The sequence below is a fragment of the Podarcis pityusensis genome (genome assembly GCF_964106645.2).
Source record: "Podarcis pityusensis genome assembly, chromosome: 4".
NCBI lineage: Eukaryota > Metazoa > Chordata > Lepidosauria > Squamata > Lacertidae > Podarcis > Podarcis pityusensis.
This window is the reverse complement of record NC_138027.1, coordinates 99,887,311-99,906,231: the sequence shown is the minus strand read 5'-3', so window position 1 is coordinate 99,906,231 and position 18,921 is coordinate 99,887,311. Positions and strand designations below refer to the sequence as shown.

The 18,921-nt window shown below is 41.1% G+C and overlaps 1 protein-coding gene and 1 long non-coding RNA gene across 12 annotated transcripts in view; both read right to left on the bottom strand.

The window, feature by feature from the left end:
- PCDH9 (protocadherin 9) overlaps positions 1-18,921 on the bottom strand; it is a 759,938-nt gene that overhangs the window by 701,377 nt on the left and 39,640 nt on the right. The gene's annotated exons all lie outside the window — the stretch shown is intronic.
- On the bottom strand, positions 9,951-18,512 carry LOC308476001. Its single transcript, XR_013985629.1, has 2 exons — positions 12,948-18,512; positions 9,951-11,159 (listed from the first exon to the last, which is right to left on the bottom strand). It is a non-coding gene; the product is annotated as an uncharacterized lncRNA (long non-coding RNA).

Here is an 18,921-nt window from a genome sequence, read left to right as displayed (position 1 = left end):
CTCAAATATATTTTATGATCCATCTAAACAGCTTTGTCACTGGGTAAAATCAACCCCATACTTACTTACGCTACAAGCTGGCAGAGCCACTTGGATTCAGAAAAAAAGGGATTAGGTTCTTCTCAATTTTTAATTACCACATTTCTGGCTGCAGTCAAAGCAGCACAGAGAAGTTTCCATTTAGCATTTTCTCATGCAACTGAATCTTAATCCACCCACTCTTTTTGATAAGACAGTGAATTGTGACCTAAAAGGGGGGGGGGGGATGTGATAGAAAAAAGCATTATGGAAAAAGCTTGGATGTATGTTATTTGTTAAAAAATTTAGCACTGAAAATATTGTTGGGTAATGGTTACTAATTTAAATGGCTTATTAATAGAAACATTTTGTTTTTCTTAAAGGGTTTTGCAAAAAAGGAAATGAAAAGTATATTAAATGGCTGGATCTTATAGACATGAATAGGTGGTTTCAAATTACTCATGTCTTTCATGCTTTACTGGTTCCTGTTTTCACTAATGAACTACCAAATAATCTTAAAAAATTATTTGCATGTAAAGGATACAGTTATAAGGTGGAATAATGTGCATGTGTACCCACTGATTCTTATGGGGAGGAAAAAGGAAGTACCATCCCTGCCAGATCGTGATGGGGAAGGAGCGAGATGCCTGTGCAATTTTGTACCAGGCGTGTGCAGCAGCTACTTCCGTGGGAGCCACTGCTACATTTTCATATTAAAACCATGAAGAATAGGCCCATCACAGGGGTATTTCCATGTCTGCTAAGAAGAATTTACACAGAGGCAGCTTATCAAACGGTAAAGGATAGCCATCGCCTTCAAGCCTTGCCTGTGTACTCCCAGAGCAGAGGGCGTACGGGGTATTAGGGGAGGGGTAGCACCTCTGGTGGGGGACACGTCATGCTCCTTCTGGTGTAGTTTGTCCACCTTTGGTCCCCACTCTGCTCTCACCTGTGGCCCCTAGAAGCTGTCCACACGCGACAGTGGCTGTACCCTGAGAATGGCTTCAACTGACCAGCTAAGCCAGGTTCCTACACATGCTAAATAGGGAAGTGAGGTGCAGATGGAGCTTGCCAACCTGGGAAGACAGCCCATCTAGCTGAAGGAAAACTCTGATCCTCAACCTCTGCTGCCTTGCGGGATATCTCTGGGAGAGAGAAAAAATGCTAAAGGGTAAACCCTACACAGATCCAGAGTGGAGACCCTAAGGTGGTTGGATGGCTCCTTGTACACCTCTTTCCAGCAACTCCTGCAGCCAAGCTGGTGCCAAATGTACTGCTCTGCTTTCCTGTGGACACCATCAGTGAGACTGGGGGTGGGCGGGTCTTGTCACCTGGGCAGCCCAGGACCTCCATACACACTACCCAGGCTTGGGCTTGGGGAAGTCACTTTGGTGCTGCTAACACAGCGGTTTGACTTCATCCCCGGAAGCACACTCCATTATCTCTTGAGACAAACGAACGCCAACAACAGCATTGGCCAACAGGGCTGTGGGGATGGGGATCCATTGCTGTACTGATGCCCCAGCACCCTGCATCACTTCCAATTACCAGTGGGGCTGATGGGCAGGCAGTGGGAAGCTCAGCACCGTGCAGGGGCGGCAGTCAAGCCCACACAACTGTGCTTATGCCATGCCAAGCTCCCCACTGCCTTGGTAACTAACCATGACGTGTGGTGTTGGGAAACCAGTAGATCAAGGCTACCCTGCCAGCCGCTACTGCCCAGAGGAATGGCCAACTTCTATATTCCCAAGGATTGTACTGTTTGGTCCCAAGGCCAAGATTCCCCAACCCCCTCACATATGGTTGGCTCTGTAATCAAGTGGACATAATAGCAGTGATGACTTCAGTGTATATGAACTAAGATGGGAGTGGTTCAGCAATTTAGAAGAATGAATGTGCTTCCTAAAATGTTCCCCTCAGGAGGCAGATTGGAAAGACAAAAGACTGCTCCCAGAGAGTTCAAGAGATAGTGTGTGTGTGTGTGTGTGTGTGTGTGTGTGTGTGTGTGTGTGATATAGACCACCGATTCATTACTTACTTACATTCATTACTAAATCTGGACTAAGGGCCACTACCAAGTGCATCTGGCTGACAAAGTTTGAAATATAATACAGGTTTGACCCTTTTTAGGTCAACTAGGCTAACTAATATTTTCCACAGATTCCAAGTGTGTGCATACAGTTTTATAGGGAAGCCCTGGGATCACAAATCAAGCTTCTCTTTGTAATATACATGTGTGGCCCTCAGACTTAGCCCCATATTTTCAAGTCATAACCATAACAATAAAGTTATTGATTAATGTACAGAAAGCAGAAAACAATGGAAAATACATTTACTGGGAGCCTGCAGCAATGTAATAAATAATAATAATAGTAATAATAATAATAATAATAATAATAATAATAATAATACAATTATAGTTGTGCAACTCTATAATGTGAGATGACATCTAATTTCCCCATAAATTTCTATTTAAAAGTTGTAATGTATGTTTCTTGTCAGGGGTTGCCAAAACACACTGTGTTTTCCCCTATTGCCACGCTGTGACTAAAGTCTGCTTGCCAGTGCCTGCAAGTACAAATATTCCCCCCTCTATGAAATGAAAGTGAACAAGCGAGAATGAAGAGGATCATGCTCCTGCTGCAAATACTCTCCATGCATTCAATCTAGGAGAAACAGTCTTCAAAGATGAAAACATTTAAGTTCCACTTATGAAGCACATTCTGTCATGAAAACAGTTGCTGACGAGTTCACTTGAGTTTCAAACTGTTTTATCACAAACAGTGCTGCATATACTGTAGATATTCCAGCACTCTGAAAGGTAGAAGACTCTCCCCTTATCAAATATAACACAAATAATTAATTTACATGAAACTGCCTAACAGACCAGTATTTAGTTGACCTCTAATCTGAGGGACAAACAACCATCTCCTGATGTAGATGAATATACGTCATCAAAAGACCGGAAGTTAACAAAGTAATTTTGGTTAAAAGATCAAGGAAGCACTTGAATTAGAACCCAGAAGGTGCATAAAAACATGGAGGGCTTTTTTAGAAGACCGCCACATGTTCAATGATTGCATTAGGTGGGTTCATGGGGTTGTACAACTAGCCCCACCTTGCTGTCCACGAGTTCCCTTTGCATAAAAGATGCTCTACATGTATATTCACAAAGATACGTAGAGATAGTCCATGCAAGTGATTCGGAAAGGTGCATGCACAACTTCTCATTTTCATAAAACACCAAACACACAAAAATTAGGGTTGTGGTACCAAACCATATTACAACTTTCTCAGGAAAGAAAAGAGATATCTTGGATTTTATTCTCCAAGATAACAAGTTCTTTCCACATAAACTATGATGAAATAATAGTAAAATATGTGGAGCACACTCTTGTTTGTTTGCATAGATTGTGACATCTGATTTATTACCCCATCTGTCAAATTGATCTGAGGAAGAAATCTGATATGTATTAAGGCAATACTAAGCCCACTTCAGATGAAAAGAATGAATACAATTCTATAATTGTTGTAAATAGCTAGACATTTTTCTTGATCCCAACACGTTTGAGAAATAAATGTATTAGTAGCATGAATATGTCAGTGGACATTAACTATAGTGGTTCAAACTATAAATTGTTTTTTTAAAAAATTGAATCAGAATTTTAAAAGGTTTGCTAACATTTCTGTTGCCTTAGGGTGCTTCCAGATGGGTGTTTTGTATGCGATCACTGTGGTAGTCAAGCATACAGTATACATTTTTCACAATATCCCCATATAATCAGTGTCAAAATGCCAGTTCATAGCTTTTCCCTTCATTTATTCACAGTTTATACCTCCCATGGAAAATCTGATACATTAAAAAAAGAAAACCATTCATTCACATTTTCTCAATGATCTGTTTGTGACATCAAGCCCCTATCTATAGGCACTCTTACTTACAAATGAAATCTTGACTGAATACAGGCAAACATGATGAGATATATGCTTTCAGTCTTTTAAAACTGAATCTGTAACCCTTTATCAAACACCTAGATAGCTTTTCTATGTATAAGGAAGAACCACAAGGAAAATCTGTAACTTCTGAAACCAAGCCTTATTAAATGACACTATAGATCAGGGTGACTATCTTGTGGCCCTACAGATGTTGCTGGACTACAACTCCCATCATCCATGACCTCTGTCTGTGCAGGCTGGGACTGATATGAGTTGTAGTCCAACAGCTTCTGGTGATCCACCCATCATAGGTCATGTATTATTGTTGAATATTCCAAGTATGTATAACTATCACTCAAACAGTTCATATGTTTTCTTTCTGTCCCATATAAACACATGGTTACCCCAGTAACTACTATCCCTAAATTCTGGGATAGTAAATTTAAAGTAAAGGGTCCTGCTCAGTATCCTTGCATATATACAGAGTCAAGGAAGGAATCTGCTAATTTCACAGTTTCCCCTCTTCTCTCTAATCAGGTAATTGCATAACTGTGTATGTGGATAGCATGGTCAGAGATTATAGGTCATATTTAGTTGCAACCCAAGAGGTTTCCAGTGTTATAGCAACCAATCTGTATGCTCGCTTGTTCAAGAAGTGAATGGTAAGATGGTAAACTAAATTGGTTCTTTTTACAGTGGTACCTCGGGTTAAGTACTTAATTCGTTCCAGAGGTCCATTCTTAACCTGAAACTGTCCTTAACCTGAAGCACCACTTTAGCTAATGGGGCCTCCTGCTGCCACCACGCCACCAGAGCACAATTTCTGTTCTCAGAAATTCTGTTCTCGCAAAGATCTTAACCTGAGGTACTACCTGAGAGACTACCTGAGTCTGTGACCTGAAGCGTATGTAACCCGAGGTACCACTGTATTGGTAATTTTTGCTGTACCAAGGAAGGCGAGATTGAACGCTAATAAGTAGCAATACATTACCTCAGAAGCAGGTCAGGCCCTGTTTAAATGCAGTGTTCCCAGTTCCTCTCCCAGGCCACACCTTTCTCTGTATCAAGGATAAATATTCCTATTCTGTATTTTTATTTGGGTACTATTTGTGTGTTAGCACTAGGATTACTGATTGGCTGAAAGCATTTCTCTCCCCCCTTTGTAAAACTAAGGTAGCTCCCAACAATCAGTATAGCACTACAATGCGGCAACTCGAGGCTGGGTCACATTCTACTCCTTAAAAGCTTACGTTTTTCTGGGTCTCCAACAAGCAAGGAACGGCAAGGTTTCCTACGAAAATATTTCCAAAGAACCACAGCACCTAGCGCAAAGGACTCCCTCTCTACCTCTACTGTATCTATGCAGGTTGTGTGGTGCATCATCTGTAGCAGGGCCAACACTGGTGACATTAATAGGAAGGTGGAGGAGGCTCCCATGGTAAAAAATGTTTCCCAGGTGGTAATTTTGATAATAAATTCTGCTACTATAGTAGTGATATTGAAGTCAACACAATGAAGGCATAACTTTTGCTATTAAAGTGCATATTTTAATTTATCTTATTAGGTCAGTTAAAAAATGAAATTTAACCTCAGATTCTTAAACCTCACATCGATCTTGCACATGGCTCACCAATCCTGTCACCTTTACTCCAGGTACCTCTAACTATTCATTTAGTGAAAGAAATCTTACCATTAAGGAAGCTGCCACCCCACAGGAATGGACTTGACATGCCTATGGACTTTCAGCCATAACCTCACACTCCAGATGTCCCTTTGAACCCCAGGGGGCAGAGGTCTCTTCTATGGACATCTTCTCTTGCTTCCTCAGTGCTTACTTGGCATGGACAGTGTCTTGTACCCTTCAAACCTCATCCACCTCTGTTGGGTTAGAGGGTGCTCAATTTCACTAGGTCAATGGTACCACTTCGTAGGTGTATACCATCACTGCTATTTTTTACTTTATACACTTAATCAAACAATAGGTGATAGCTAACTAGGACATACTCAGAGCAGATCCACTGCAATCAATTACTTAGGTCTATTATTTCAGTGGGTATACTCTGAATATGACTAACACTGGATATCATCCAATGAGTCTGTAAAGGTTTGTAAGATTATATCCAACAATTATTTATCCTCACTTGTTCTATATTTCTGCTCTGTTGTGGGTATTCCCCATAATACTTCAGATGTGTGTTGTGTTGTGATAGACACCATCGCTGAACACATTTCCAAGTCTCTGTAACAGGTCAAACTTATGTGTGCAAATCCCCCAGTCGCCCCATGACCACTAGACACCCTAGCTTCTTATTCTGCTTCGGAAAATATAACAGGTCCATGTGTGAACTAGCCCTAGCTCTAGAATCTTTCCAGCCCTTGTATAGTTAGAGAAAGTAATGTGTGAACCAGGGCAATTTTCTTGGCAGGGCACCACTTCCCATCAATGACTCAGATATGGGTGTGGGCTCACTATGTGAATCCACATGCTCACACAAATGGCATAAATTTGGCCATCAACGTAACTGAGCCAGCCTCATGTGTTACTTTCTCCACATGACTGTATCTACAAGGCTGTTCCACCTGGGGAATTTTAGGCTATCTGAAGGAGCTCACTCAAGTGTTGAACGATCAAGTAAAGAGAAATCAAGTGCTGTACATGGATGTGTGGGGTTTGTCTTTAGATATGGAGTCCTCTGGATTGCATCCATTCTGACCTACATCAGAAACCCAGCATGATTTTGTTCTGAAGATGCACTGGGAGCATCGACAACAGTTCTATCGTAGGGTTACAAGCCTGTGTGCTCATACTGAGTACTCGTGTATCTCAACCCATGCACCTTGAGCTACAAAGAATTTTAGGTTATGACCTTTTGCATTTTCTCAAAAAGTGCTGTTGGAGTCAAGAGGGTGCCAGGTTTCCATACGTAAAATGAGACAGCACTTGACTGAATAGTCAGTCATTGTATGACACACCACATTTATGCCATTTCAATATCAAGTTATTTATGTATGCAATTCAGAAAAGACTGCTAGGTCTCTCCAGCCCATTGTATCACACCAACTCAAATTCTCAAAAAATAAAAATAAAAATTCAAGACAAAGCCTCAACATTGTACAAAACAACTTCTGAAACTTTATTGTGAATTTTTCCCCAAGGTACATTTAGTAAATGATCATAGCCTTAAAATCATCAGTTAAAAAATATAAGTTGAAAGAAGTCCACATTTAAGCAAAGTTAAGTTTCAGTACAGACTTTAAAAGTCACAGAATATAAATATATACAATTATATGAATGAGATAAAATTGCAATTACATTAGGTTATATATAGATATAGAGATATATTGTAAATAAATAGGGTTTTGATTTGACAGGCATGAGAGGCATACTGCTTTACATTTAAAGTGTTCAACAAAATGAAGCAAAAAATGGAATGTAGTACAATTTGTAAATACAGTGATTTTTAAAACCTTATATCTTTTCTTCTGTCAATATTTAAATTATAATGTACAAATATCAATTTTATAAAGGTCAGCCATTAGCTTTCACCAGCCTTGCAAATAAGTCCAGGAAATGTCCTAATTCACATATATGGGGTTTGTTTTGTCTTGTATCATCCCACCTGCCCACACATTTGTGGTATAAAAGAAGCAAAGTTTGTCATGTTTTGCTGTGCAATCACCTGCAAGCAATTCCAATTCATCAAAGGCAACTGGGCCAGTCGGTATTTGCAAGCCTGGCTTTCACTATCCAAACCGAAGCATTACTTTGCTATACATGTGCTTAGTGAATTTCCAGTCGAGTGGTAGATATAAAGTAGACAAAATATCTCAGATAAATGCATAGAATCTTTTTATCTAAACTACTTACATGATAAATACATAGCAACAGGATTGAAATAGAATGAATATCTGAATTTTGCAGCTTTTCCCCCCCTTGTAAAATAATGTGTTGAGAAAATGTATTCATTCACCAGTCCAGTGAACATGTACATACCTTTTTGTAAAATATTGCCTACCCTGTACTGGTACATGGAAGGAGTACACCCCCCACATGAACTGTTATTATTTATGCAATGCTTTCAAACCATATTATTATTAATCCATAGTGACCACATCATACACACATAGCAGGAATATGTGCTTACTAACTACTGAGGAATAATAACTCTTGAGTAGTAAATAATTATAATGGAAATGTTCCAAGTGAGCACAACTGTCTTCTTCTTATTTTTTTTTTTTACATTAAGTAACATCATGGTATACAAAATGCAAGTCATGGGCCAAGGGAGTCTGAGGTGGCAATCCTATGTGCACTTACCTGGGAGTAAGTTCCATTGAAGTCAATGGGCTTACATCTCAGGAAGATTACACTGCTAAGTTTCTTTTCTATCCCCCCCCCCCCCATTTAACTGGCATTGGGTAAACAGGTAGATCAATGTTTCACCTATCCATGTCAAGCAGGTGCTTGTATGGCCTGTTCTTCCCTCCACTTATCTGCCCCAATCCCATAATGGAGATCTGCAGTCAGAAACAGGTTTTGATATATGCAGCTAATGTAGATGGGTAAAATAAAAAAAATCCTTCCAGTAGCACCTTTAAGACCAACTAAGTTAGTTCTTGGTATGAGCTTTCGTGTGCAAGCACACTTCTTCAGATACACTGAAACAGAAGTTGCCAGATCCTTCTATATAGTGAGAAGGTGGGGAGGGGTTTTACTCAGAAGGGTGGTGGGAATTGGCAAGGGCCTTTTCCTGTAAGACCTATTACAGTCGTTAAGAGTCGTCAGCAGGCTCATCTCAGCTATCTGCCAATCTCCCATTCCCACCACCCTTCTGAGTAATACCCCTCCCCACCTTCTCACTATATAGAAGGATCTGGCAACTTCTGTTTCAGTGTATCTGAAGAAGTGTGCTTGCACACGAAAGCTCATACCAAGAACTAACTTAGTTGGTCTTAAAGGTGCTACTGGAAGGATTTTTTTTATTTTGACTATGGCAGACCAACACGGCTACCTATCTGTAGATGGGTAAGTCCATCTTTTTCATAATACTCACTGGGTCTCCACTGAACTGGCTAGACACATCTTTGGGAGCATGTGGGCATTAACCAACTATTGCATGCAAGACTAGAGCAGGACTATTTGTTTAGATTGTCAGCAGGAGCAAGGTTCTGTTTTCCACACACTTTTTTCTTCCCTATGTTGATTCTTCAATTTTGAAGCACATTTCTAGACTTTGTCATTCTAATTCCCACCCATGCTCCTTCTATCAAATCACCCTCCATGTTCTCAGTTTGGTGCTCACCTACTAAATTAGAATGACGGACGGAGGATGAGAACACAAAATAATCTTAAAAATTGTGTTTGTGTGTTTCCAAAGACACAGCATGTATATTCAATTTAACAATTGTTCTCTTCCTTTTCTGCCACATTAACAAAATTAAGATGCACTTCAGACTGAAAGACAGGGGCAATCCAGTGTTGTTGAAAACACTGCACTTCCATGATTTTTTTTTAACCTTTTTAAAAAGGAAAGTAAAAAAGAAACAAAACTCACTAAATCTATAAATTAGCACACCAGGGAGCAAAGTTTGTAGCCTCACCCTCGCCCTGATTGCAAAGAATTTGTTTCTGTGGGGTAACATTCAAAATTTTGCACGCTTGCACTTTGAAATAATATTGTGTGTTTTTGCACTGCATAATTTTACTGTAGAGTTTTGGTTTTGAGTCAAGTTGCTTATTCAATTACCACCAATGAAGTTACTGAGTGTCTGGCTCTGTGTGAAGGCAAATATGACTTTTCGAAGAGAGATGGAGGTGGCTTGCTAGTGCTGCTACTCTCTGGGGTGTGTTCTCTGTTAGACCTGCTTGGAAGCTCCTCACATTGTACAGAGTAAATGAGATAAAAACTACTTGTATTGGTTTTACCAATAATATCACTAACACAGTGCATGCATTCAGTTCTGCAACTGTTTTTAAAACGTTTATTTTATGTAAGATGTAAAATGTAAGATGAATGCATTGTCGCATCTATCCTCTTTTAAAACTGGGGAAATAAATGGCGTGCAGCTCCTCTGATGCACAAGGGAGAGGCATGGAAGAGGGCTAACACATCTCCTTGTCAGGGAAAGCAATTTGCTGAGCCGGCATTTGACTTGCTGCTATATGTATGTCCATAATGTAACAAGTGGTGAAGGGGAGTTCATACTGTGAGTGTAGAATATAGGATTGCAGCTTTAAATAGCTTGGAAATAATATTTATCTCACTGTTTTGGGTGGATGGCAGAAGCAGACACGGGGGCGAGGAAATGTGCTGTTTTGATTTGTTTTGTACAAAGGAGTCCAATTGCTTCACCTAGCTAAGAAGTAAATGAATGAAAAGTGGAGTCATGGATTCAAACATCACACAGTAAGGTTAGATCACTCATGCTCCACAACCACACTGTGTGCATTGCCAAAACAAGTTGGAAAAGCAGGCATTACTTGGCAGGAACAAAAAGCAAAGCATCTCTACTGAGTCTTTTCTAGTTCAAAAATGTAAACAGTGGTTCAGTCCATATTACACTACTTCTTGTACAGAGTTTTTCTAACTAAACCAGCTTGTTGTAATGGTCTTACTTGGTTGGTGGATCACAGCCAAAAAGGCATCTGGTTTGAAAACTTTCCAAAAATACAACTGGTTATTTGAAGAAATTCCCCCAAGGTATATGTATGTATTAAATATATTTTAAAGACCACCTCATTTCTATACTGCCCAGCTGCTGAAGCTCTTTGGGCAGTTCAAAAGACAATGCCAGTGTTCACCTTTCCAGAGATCCACTGCTGACAAACCGTAGTTCTGTTATTTGTGCCTTAGAGGGCTTATGCTTATCTGATATAAAAGCTCAGCTACCCCCATCACAGATATTTTCACAATAGTGCTGCATTCGGTGGAGAAATTCTTCTCTCTGAGCACAATTGAAATGAACAGGAACCGTGCAAGAACACTACCATGCACTTGTGCAGCACATGCTGACCTTAATCATCTTAAATTGCAACCTGGAAAACAGCATGACCCCCTGGATCACAGGCAAAATAATAGAGAGCTATGCTAAATAACAGGAGGAAGCACTGAAGTAGTAAATTAATCAGAATAAAAGCTTATTTCTTCAGCAGCTCAAGCTATTTCAGTAGAAAGCTCAAAACCCCCTGTTGCTATGTCCAAGATCTCCCCTCATTTATATACAGTGGTACCTCGAGTTAAGTACTTAATTTGTTCTGGAGGTCCGTTCTTAACCTGAAACTGTTCTTAACCTGAAGCACCACTTTAGCTAATGGGGCCTCCCGCTGCCACTGCGCCGCTGGAGCACGATTTCTGTTCTCATCCTGAAGCAAAGTTCTTAACCTGAGGTAATATTTCTGGGTTAGCAGAGTCTGTAACCTGAAGCGTATGTAACCCGAGGTACCACTGTACACACATTTTTCCATGTTTGGGTCCAGAGGACAAGTGTGGCAGCTGGATTTAAATTCAGAAGCCTTTGCAACACTGTCCCATATGACGACTGTAAATTGATAAACACATTTACATGTTGGCATGGAGAATATACACAGTGTGATGACACCAAGATGAGCTTCACACATTGCACAGCCTAGGCAAATATTTACCTCCACATATGCACTGGACAATGCCTCAGGGAAGCTGCACATTCTCCACATAAAGAATGTGGCCAATAAATACACAATCCAGTTGATAAGGGCAAAAGGCAAGATTCCCTCTTCACACTTACTTTGGCATATTCTTCATGTTTTCATGTGAATGCATACAGTAGTCACCAGTGTTTATGGACCTGATGCATTCAACTGGCATTAATTACAACATATATATCATATTAATCTAAGGACTCAGCTATACAGCTGCAAATGAAATCTTTTAAATTTGCTGTAAAGTGCAATAAACAAATGTAACGTTAGCTGGTGACAGTGAGCTATGTCAAATTCAATGTATTTTTCAAAATGTTTTTTAAAGCATTTTCACAGCCTTTTTTTATATGTGTGCAGTTTCCACCCAAATTTCTGATGCAAAATCTACAATTATTGAATTCCTGCATTGAATTTGTGGCAATGGTGCTCTTCTACTCTTTGGGTCATACCTTGGCTTATTAGAGTCTGCAGAGGTCTGTAATGCGTCTAATAAAGGATCTGGGACTGCACACTTAATGATGTCACTTTTGTGTAGTAGGGCTTGTAAATTCCCAAGCAGGCACAGTCCTGAATGACTCTTTCCAATGCCCCTTCCCCCTATCATACAGCAGTGCAGATACTGGAGAGGCACTGTCCCCTACTACAGTATTTAGGTCACAACTAACTCCAACATGCGTGAAAATGCAGAATTGTCGCCAACTAGTTTCTGCTCAGGGTAGACCCAGTGACTTCAATGGACATGCATTAATAAGGTTGACCAATTTAAATAAGTCTACTCTGATTAGAAGATCCTTGGATACAATCCTTAGCTATATGTAGAAAGGCCCCAGGCCTTAGAGAAGATTATGTGCTGCAAATCAGGGATCAAGGCTTCGCTGCAATCACCTCTCATCTCAGATGACTCTTGGGGAGTAAAGCAGGGGGCAGAGAGGCCATTCTCTGTCATTCAGGTGAGAACATACTCCAAAGCGGGTAGCACTTTTCAGATGTTCTTACTGCTAAAGCTCAATCTTTGGGAAGGAGGGAGGGTGCACAGCATCGAGAGAGCGGATTCCATCCCCAAATACAACATTTAGCCTCCTGTGACTAAAATAAGCCAACACATATATGCTTGCCTCTGCAGGCTTCTCAACCACTTGAGAAGGCTCCATGTGCGGCAGGGCCTGCACCAAGGGTAGGTATCACATCCCTGCAGAGGGCCCAGTGCCACTCTTTGGAGACTCCTGGTCCTTCTCAGCCTCTTTGCTGCCATTTCTCTTCTTTACCTGACACCTCTGAGCATGCAAACAAAGGCAAAAGTGAGGCGAAACCTCACTCCCCCCTATCCTTGTGCTCTCCCTCTTGAGGGTTGTTGGGATTGGACCCAGTGGATAAGAACAAGCAGCAAGGCACTGGCATCCTGAAGTGAAGAATGGGTCCACAGGTGGCACCTTGCTCAAGAACCTACTAAAGCCCAGAAGCAGCATTGATCATAAGTTCATTTCAGAAATGGAAATGAGTATCTGTAGGTCAGATGTAGATCCTCAGTCCCCCTACAGCTCCACAGTAACAGGATCTGAAAAGGGCGTGCATTTTAACACATTCCTCATAATGCCTATAGGCTGTTCATGACATCATTTGTTCCCTAAGTAAGTGTGAATTAGGAAAGTATTTGTTTTTTTAACGCAGCTGAAATCAACTTGAGTAATTCCTCTTAGTACAGTGCGGTGTTTATCCTTTTAAAAATGGAATGCAGCTTAAGACCACATCTCCTTTCTGATTTATAAGAGTAGCTGTGACCGTTGAAGTACATGATAGAGATTATTAATAATTACATCTGTATTTTTCAGCCTAATTGGATTTATAAATTGCACACTAGCCCTCAAGCAAACATAAAAAGAACAATGTAAACAGAGCATTGTAGAACACTTCTTAACCCAAACAACAACAGCTAAGAACAGGATGGCTGATCTGCTTGTTATTGTTATTTTCATCTTTTTAAATCTTTTTCATCTTTTTCATCTGTTTAAAAGATATTGTTGAGGTTGAGCAAAACATAATTTGGGGAAGGGGAAGCCCATGCATTAGATTTCAGCTGATGTTGGCACATATTTCATGTAGTGCCCCCAACATCTAGATCTTTTTTTTAAAAGATATCATCATGCTTGCAACACTACTGAAACACCTGTGACTTTTTGCTAGCTGAATTGTGTCACAATTCATGCTCTTCTGCGCTGGTGCAACATGTTCTATCTCCCAGACACTTCATAAGATAATCTTATGGCAGAAGGTTGCCTACACATGATGCTTCCTGAAGAGTGAGCTCGGGGGAAAGCCAGTGTTGCACTACTCAAATTTATTCTCAACAAATGTTAGGCCTTGATTCTCCGTTCTTGAAGTACAGTGGTACCTCGGGTTAAGTACTTAATTCGTTCCAGAGGTCCGTACTTAACCTGAAACTGTTCTTAACCTGAAGCACCACTTTAGCTAATGGAGCCTCCTGCTGCTGCCATGCCGCCGGAACCCGATTTCTGTTCTTATCCTGAAGCAAAGTTCTTTACCTGAAGCACTATTTCTGGGTTAGCGGAGTCTGTAACCTGAAGCGTATGTAACCTGAAGCGTATGTAACCCGAGGTACCACTGTGCGTCCATGAGAGAGGTCTCTCTCAAAAGAAGCAGGCCTTTACTCAGTAGCGCTGCTGTCCAAGTATAAAATGTAATTCTGCCTAAATGTTCGCTTACATGCCAGGTACACACTGATATGAAGAGACAAGAGAGCCCTATCTGAGGATAAAAGGAAAATATCCATCATAGTCCCCAAGCTGTAAATCTTAATAGAGAGACTAAAGGAATAAAGTGTTACGTTTCCTTTTGCAGTACTGTAATGGGTCTCCCTGTTGCATGGCTGGAAGAAATCCGTGATTTGATTTACTAAAGGTGAAAAGTAAATATAGACATCACACATAGATTTTAGCATATGATTTTAATGTGTCAAAGCTGGAGTGCAGCTTTGGAGTGGGGATCATAATTCCCTTAAGAAAATCAATGTCTGCTGTTGTGAACTGAGGGAGGGAGGGAAGGAGGGAGAGAAGGGGAAATATGTGGGTGGGTGTATGGAGAAAGCACCGAAAGCAAAAGAGATGCTGCCTTGATAGGTAGGCTGTCATCAACCAAAATGTGTTGGCCATTTTTACTGCTTTGCAAGAACTAGTCTTATTTATTTTCAGAACCATTTGGGAGCTTTGCCTCTTCCTTTGCTATCTTTTTGGAGACCCATAGCCAGCGCAACACAGAATCTTCTCTGTGCACTGAACGGAAAAAAGCACAGTGTACCTCCCATGGGGTTTCTCTTTGTGGAGACTGAGGCGCTCAGGCTTAGGTGGTGAGTAGATTTTGCCCTTATTGCCAAAATATCCCCACTAGGGATACAACGTGGTGGCCATTCATTTGCATGGGAAAAAAGTATGTCCTCTTTAGGGCACCATTGGTATAGTGGCTAAGCCTGTTTTCTGTTCCAAGTATTCACACTTTCTAGGGAGGACCCTCAGCAGTCTTGCTGATCACTGCGCATTTAATATTTCCCATAGAATTTAATGGATGCTCACAGAGTTTCCTTCAATCTGCACAACCTTGCTCCTTCATCTGCCTTATATTCCATTTCCATGGTTATGCTCGTATGTGGCAGAACAGTTGGAAAGGAAATTAGTAGCCCACGAGCTCACTTTAGCCCTCCTCCCACCAATTTGCGGTTTAGCTTCTTTCTCCCACATAACCTGAAACACAACAGGGCAAGGGCTCTTTCTCACTCTGCCCACTGAATTCAAATCGAGCAAAAAAATAAATGGGGCCAGAAATAGCCTTTGCACACTATTTATCTCCCAGGTTTCAGGCAAAGGGCAATAGAGCATTTGGCAGAGGTTCTTGTATTGTTAGTCATATCCGATGCCTCATTCCATTTGCCTGTTTTTTAGTGGCAGAGCTTCATGCTCCAACACCGGGGAGGCGGAGAGCAGGAAGGGGCAGGGCTGGCACACGTCCCAGGGGTGTGGTGTGCCACCCGTAGGGGCGTGGCACCCAGCACGGGCAGGGGGGCAGCCACCATGGCACCCTGCTGGGATCGCGCTGCCGGGGGCGGTGTGCTCCCCCCGCACGCCTCTTCCTCCACCAGTGCTGCTTCTTTGCACATGCACGGGAGTTAATAGCTGAATTTCATAAGAGGGAAATTCCTTCCACAGCCTTCGTTACCTTTGGAAGCAGGCAAGGATTAAAGCATCCTTTGACTGTGAATCAGGAGTAAACTGATGGGCAGAGCCTATTCACAGTCCGTTGCCTAAATCAAATGTGGCTTCTGTAAAAACAACAAGTGGTTTGGAATGATACTTAAGTATAATTGTGCTTTGAGAATTGGTATCTGATGGCTGGGAATCTGGGATATATGTGTCGAGCCAGTGCATGGCTATGGAAGGGGTTCCTTGAGGTACTGATCACATGTATCCATCGCCAACTGATCTTTGTTAGTGGAACCTGGGATACACAGTACAATAGGCAAGATTTGATCTCATTATTATCATCCTCAAAATCAACATTTAGTGTTAATGGCAACCATCATCTGGGTTCAGAACATGTTTTGCCCTGTCTTAGCTGTGTTCCAAATTTCCTTTACCACAGATAAAGCCACTTGGAAGTGACTGAGATCTTAATCTGCCCTGTTCTCTCTGATACTGGCCCAAGTTCTGTTTCTTTGGTCATATTATAATGCAACAGGATGTTCCAAATTGGCTGAGAGAGAGATTATCCCCAAAGAGACTTGTGATAGTCCTTCACATTTTTGAGTCTTGTTTCTTAAGATCTCACTGAGCTGGGTATGAGAGGTCAGGACAGAGTGCAAGATTGTTTAGTGCTGTGCTCACGGTCTAGCGATGGTTAACGTACTCTGATGTTAAAATACTTAAAATGATAGCATTAAGCGATTTGTGTGTTGGGTGACATAAGCAGCTGTGACAGTCTTAGCTCCACTGTTGCTTCCCAGTTGACTTTGACACACTTTATTTGAAGACATGCATGTGTAAAGATCAGTAGCAATTGCCAATTTGCCTGGTCTACCACATTACCATAGAGCTACTGCTACAGAAGATTTCCCCTTAGGTGCAATTTTGTCATACTCCATTAATCCTCTCAGTCCTCTCCCAATCCCGCGGACTTGTTACGTAGTAATCCCCAATTGTTGTGCTGCAGGAACACTGGAAAGTCTCTGCTGTCCTCCAGGCAGAAAATTACAGTAGTAAGTCTATTAAATTTGGCTCCTGCAATGTCCACTCAGATCACTCCCGCTTGTTGCAGTCATAACCCATAGCCACAGTGTCAGAACAAATTATCAGCAGCATCCAGAATGCCGATGCAAAATTAATTTGGTGCCTCCCACAGCCTTGTTGATTCAGTCCCCAGATGATGGCAGAAATCTAGCTGTATTTTAAAGGATGTTTGGAAATTAAGTCAACACACCGTGAAAACTGGCTTCATTCTTTGTGCATGTCAGGTTTCAGGTCCCACTGGGGACCTGTATCACATGATAGTATGCAATTTATTATGTAACGTGCTGGCATTCTTCCACCTGAGTCTGCTCAAGAGAGATTACTTTGGTTGCTCCTTTTTAAGGCTGGACCAGGACAGCATTCAGAAAATGGAATTCTTCTTTGTCTATACAGTCAAGGGTTCTTGAAGCCCTCTGAAGTACCAAGTCCGTTTCCTGCCTTTTGCAGCTTGTCTCTCTCACAGAAATATACAAACACAATAAATTCACCAGCTAGGCAGAGTTTGATCTCTGTTAGTCTTCAATACTGTTATAAACCAATGTAGCCTTCCTAGTTCCCTGCACAATGCCCACACCTGCAACCCATCAGGGAAAAACTGATTTTCCACTTGAACAACTTGACAAATAAAATTAGTAAATCTTTGCTTTAAATTCAGTAGCATTGAATATTAATAGTTGGCATCATAGGGGGTGTATTGCTCCTGTTGTTGTTTTTCATCATATTTTAAATTGTAGCACTTTGCAAAGGTATTTTAGTTTTAAGAGGATGCCCACTCAAAGGAGTAATTAGTAATGCTGCTGTGTGTAGCCGCAATGGATATATTTACCATCTTGTTTGCCTAAGCATGTGCAACATTGGAAGACTTGTGACAAGGACTGTTTTATAGCTTAAAAGTGCCTCTGAGCATGTAAAGACTGCTTTCCCCTTGTTGCAGAGCAACTGCAGCATATCCCCAGATAGTTAAGATTGAAGGAGCACCAAATAAGGCTCCGTTACAAATACAGCCAGAGTGTCTGGTCTTGTTGTCTCAATCCCTTTAAGAGTGCAAACTAAACTCACAAGTATCTCACATGAAAGCAATTAACTTTTCAGAGTTTTCTTGTGCTCACACAGTCCTTCAAGCACACCAGGGGAGGTGAGATTCATAATAAGGTTCAAAGTCTGTTCTTTGATAGGCTTAGAACTGCGCTGGTCACTGGTAACCTCAACAAGTGCTCTTAAAATAAATCACTTTGCAATTTGTTGAGGTTACTGCTATGTACCTCATACATTAGCTTCCTACACATCATGTTGTGACTCTCAGGTTTCTATAAGCAGCTAGTCCCCCCCCCCCTTCTGTTCCCCAACTCCAACTTTGCTTAACACCTCGCCTGATGAAGAGTACAGGGGCACTTAAAAAAATGCTCACTGATTGTATCACTTTTGTTAGTCCTAATAAAGTATTGCTCGACTCGGGTTTTGGGAATTGTACCTCTTAATAACTAGAAATAGATATACACCTGAAGAATATTCACTTGAGGCAAGAAGCCTATGGTAGACAGTTGCCTCCCAGTCACCCTCCTGAATGGTGTTCCTGATTCATACAGATAATAATAATAATAATAATAATAAATAAATTTTATTTATACCCCGCCCTCCCCAGCCAAGACTGGGCTCAGGGCGGCTAACACCAAATATAAAAAACAATTGATTGAAATACTGCTTAAAAACAAGATTAAAATACAACATTAAAACATTAAAATGCAGCCTCATTTCAATGGAAACTCAATCAAAAACTTTTTGGGGGATGAAAACGTCAAGTATTCACCAAGGCTAACTATCCAGACTGGTCCTACATGGGCCAGAAAAAAGCCAGGGAAGTCCCCAAATAGGAGTTCCAACACAGAAGGAGAAAGGAAAAAAGAAAGAGGGGGAGGGAATCAAACTGATTCTAAGCCAAAGGCCAGGCGGAACAACTCTGTCTTATAGGCCCTGCGGAAAGAAATCAGATCCTGCAGG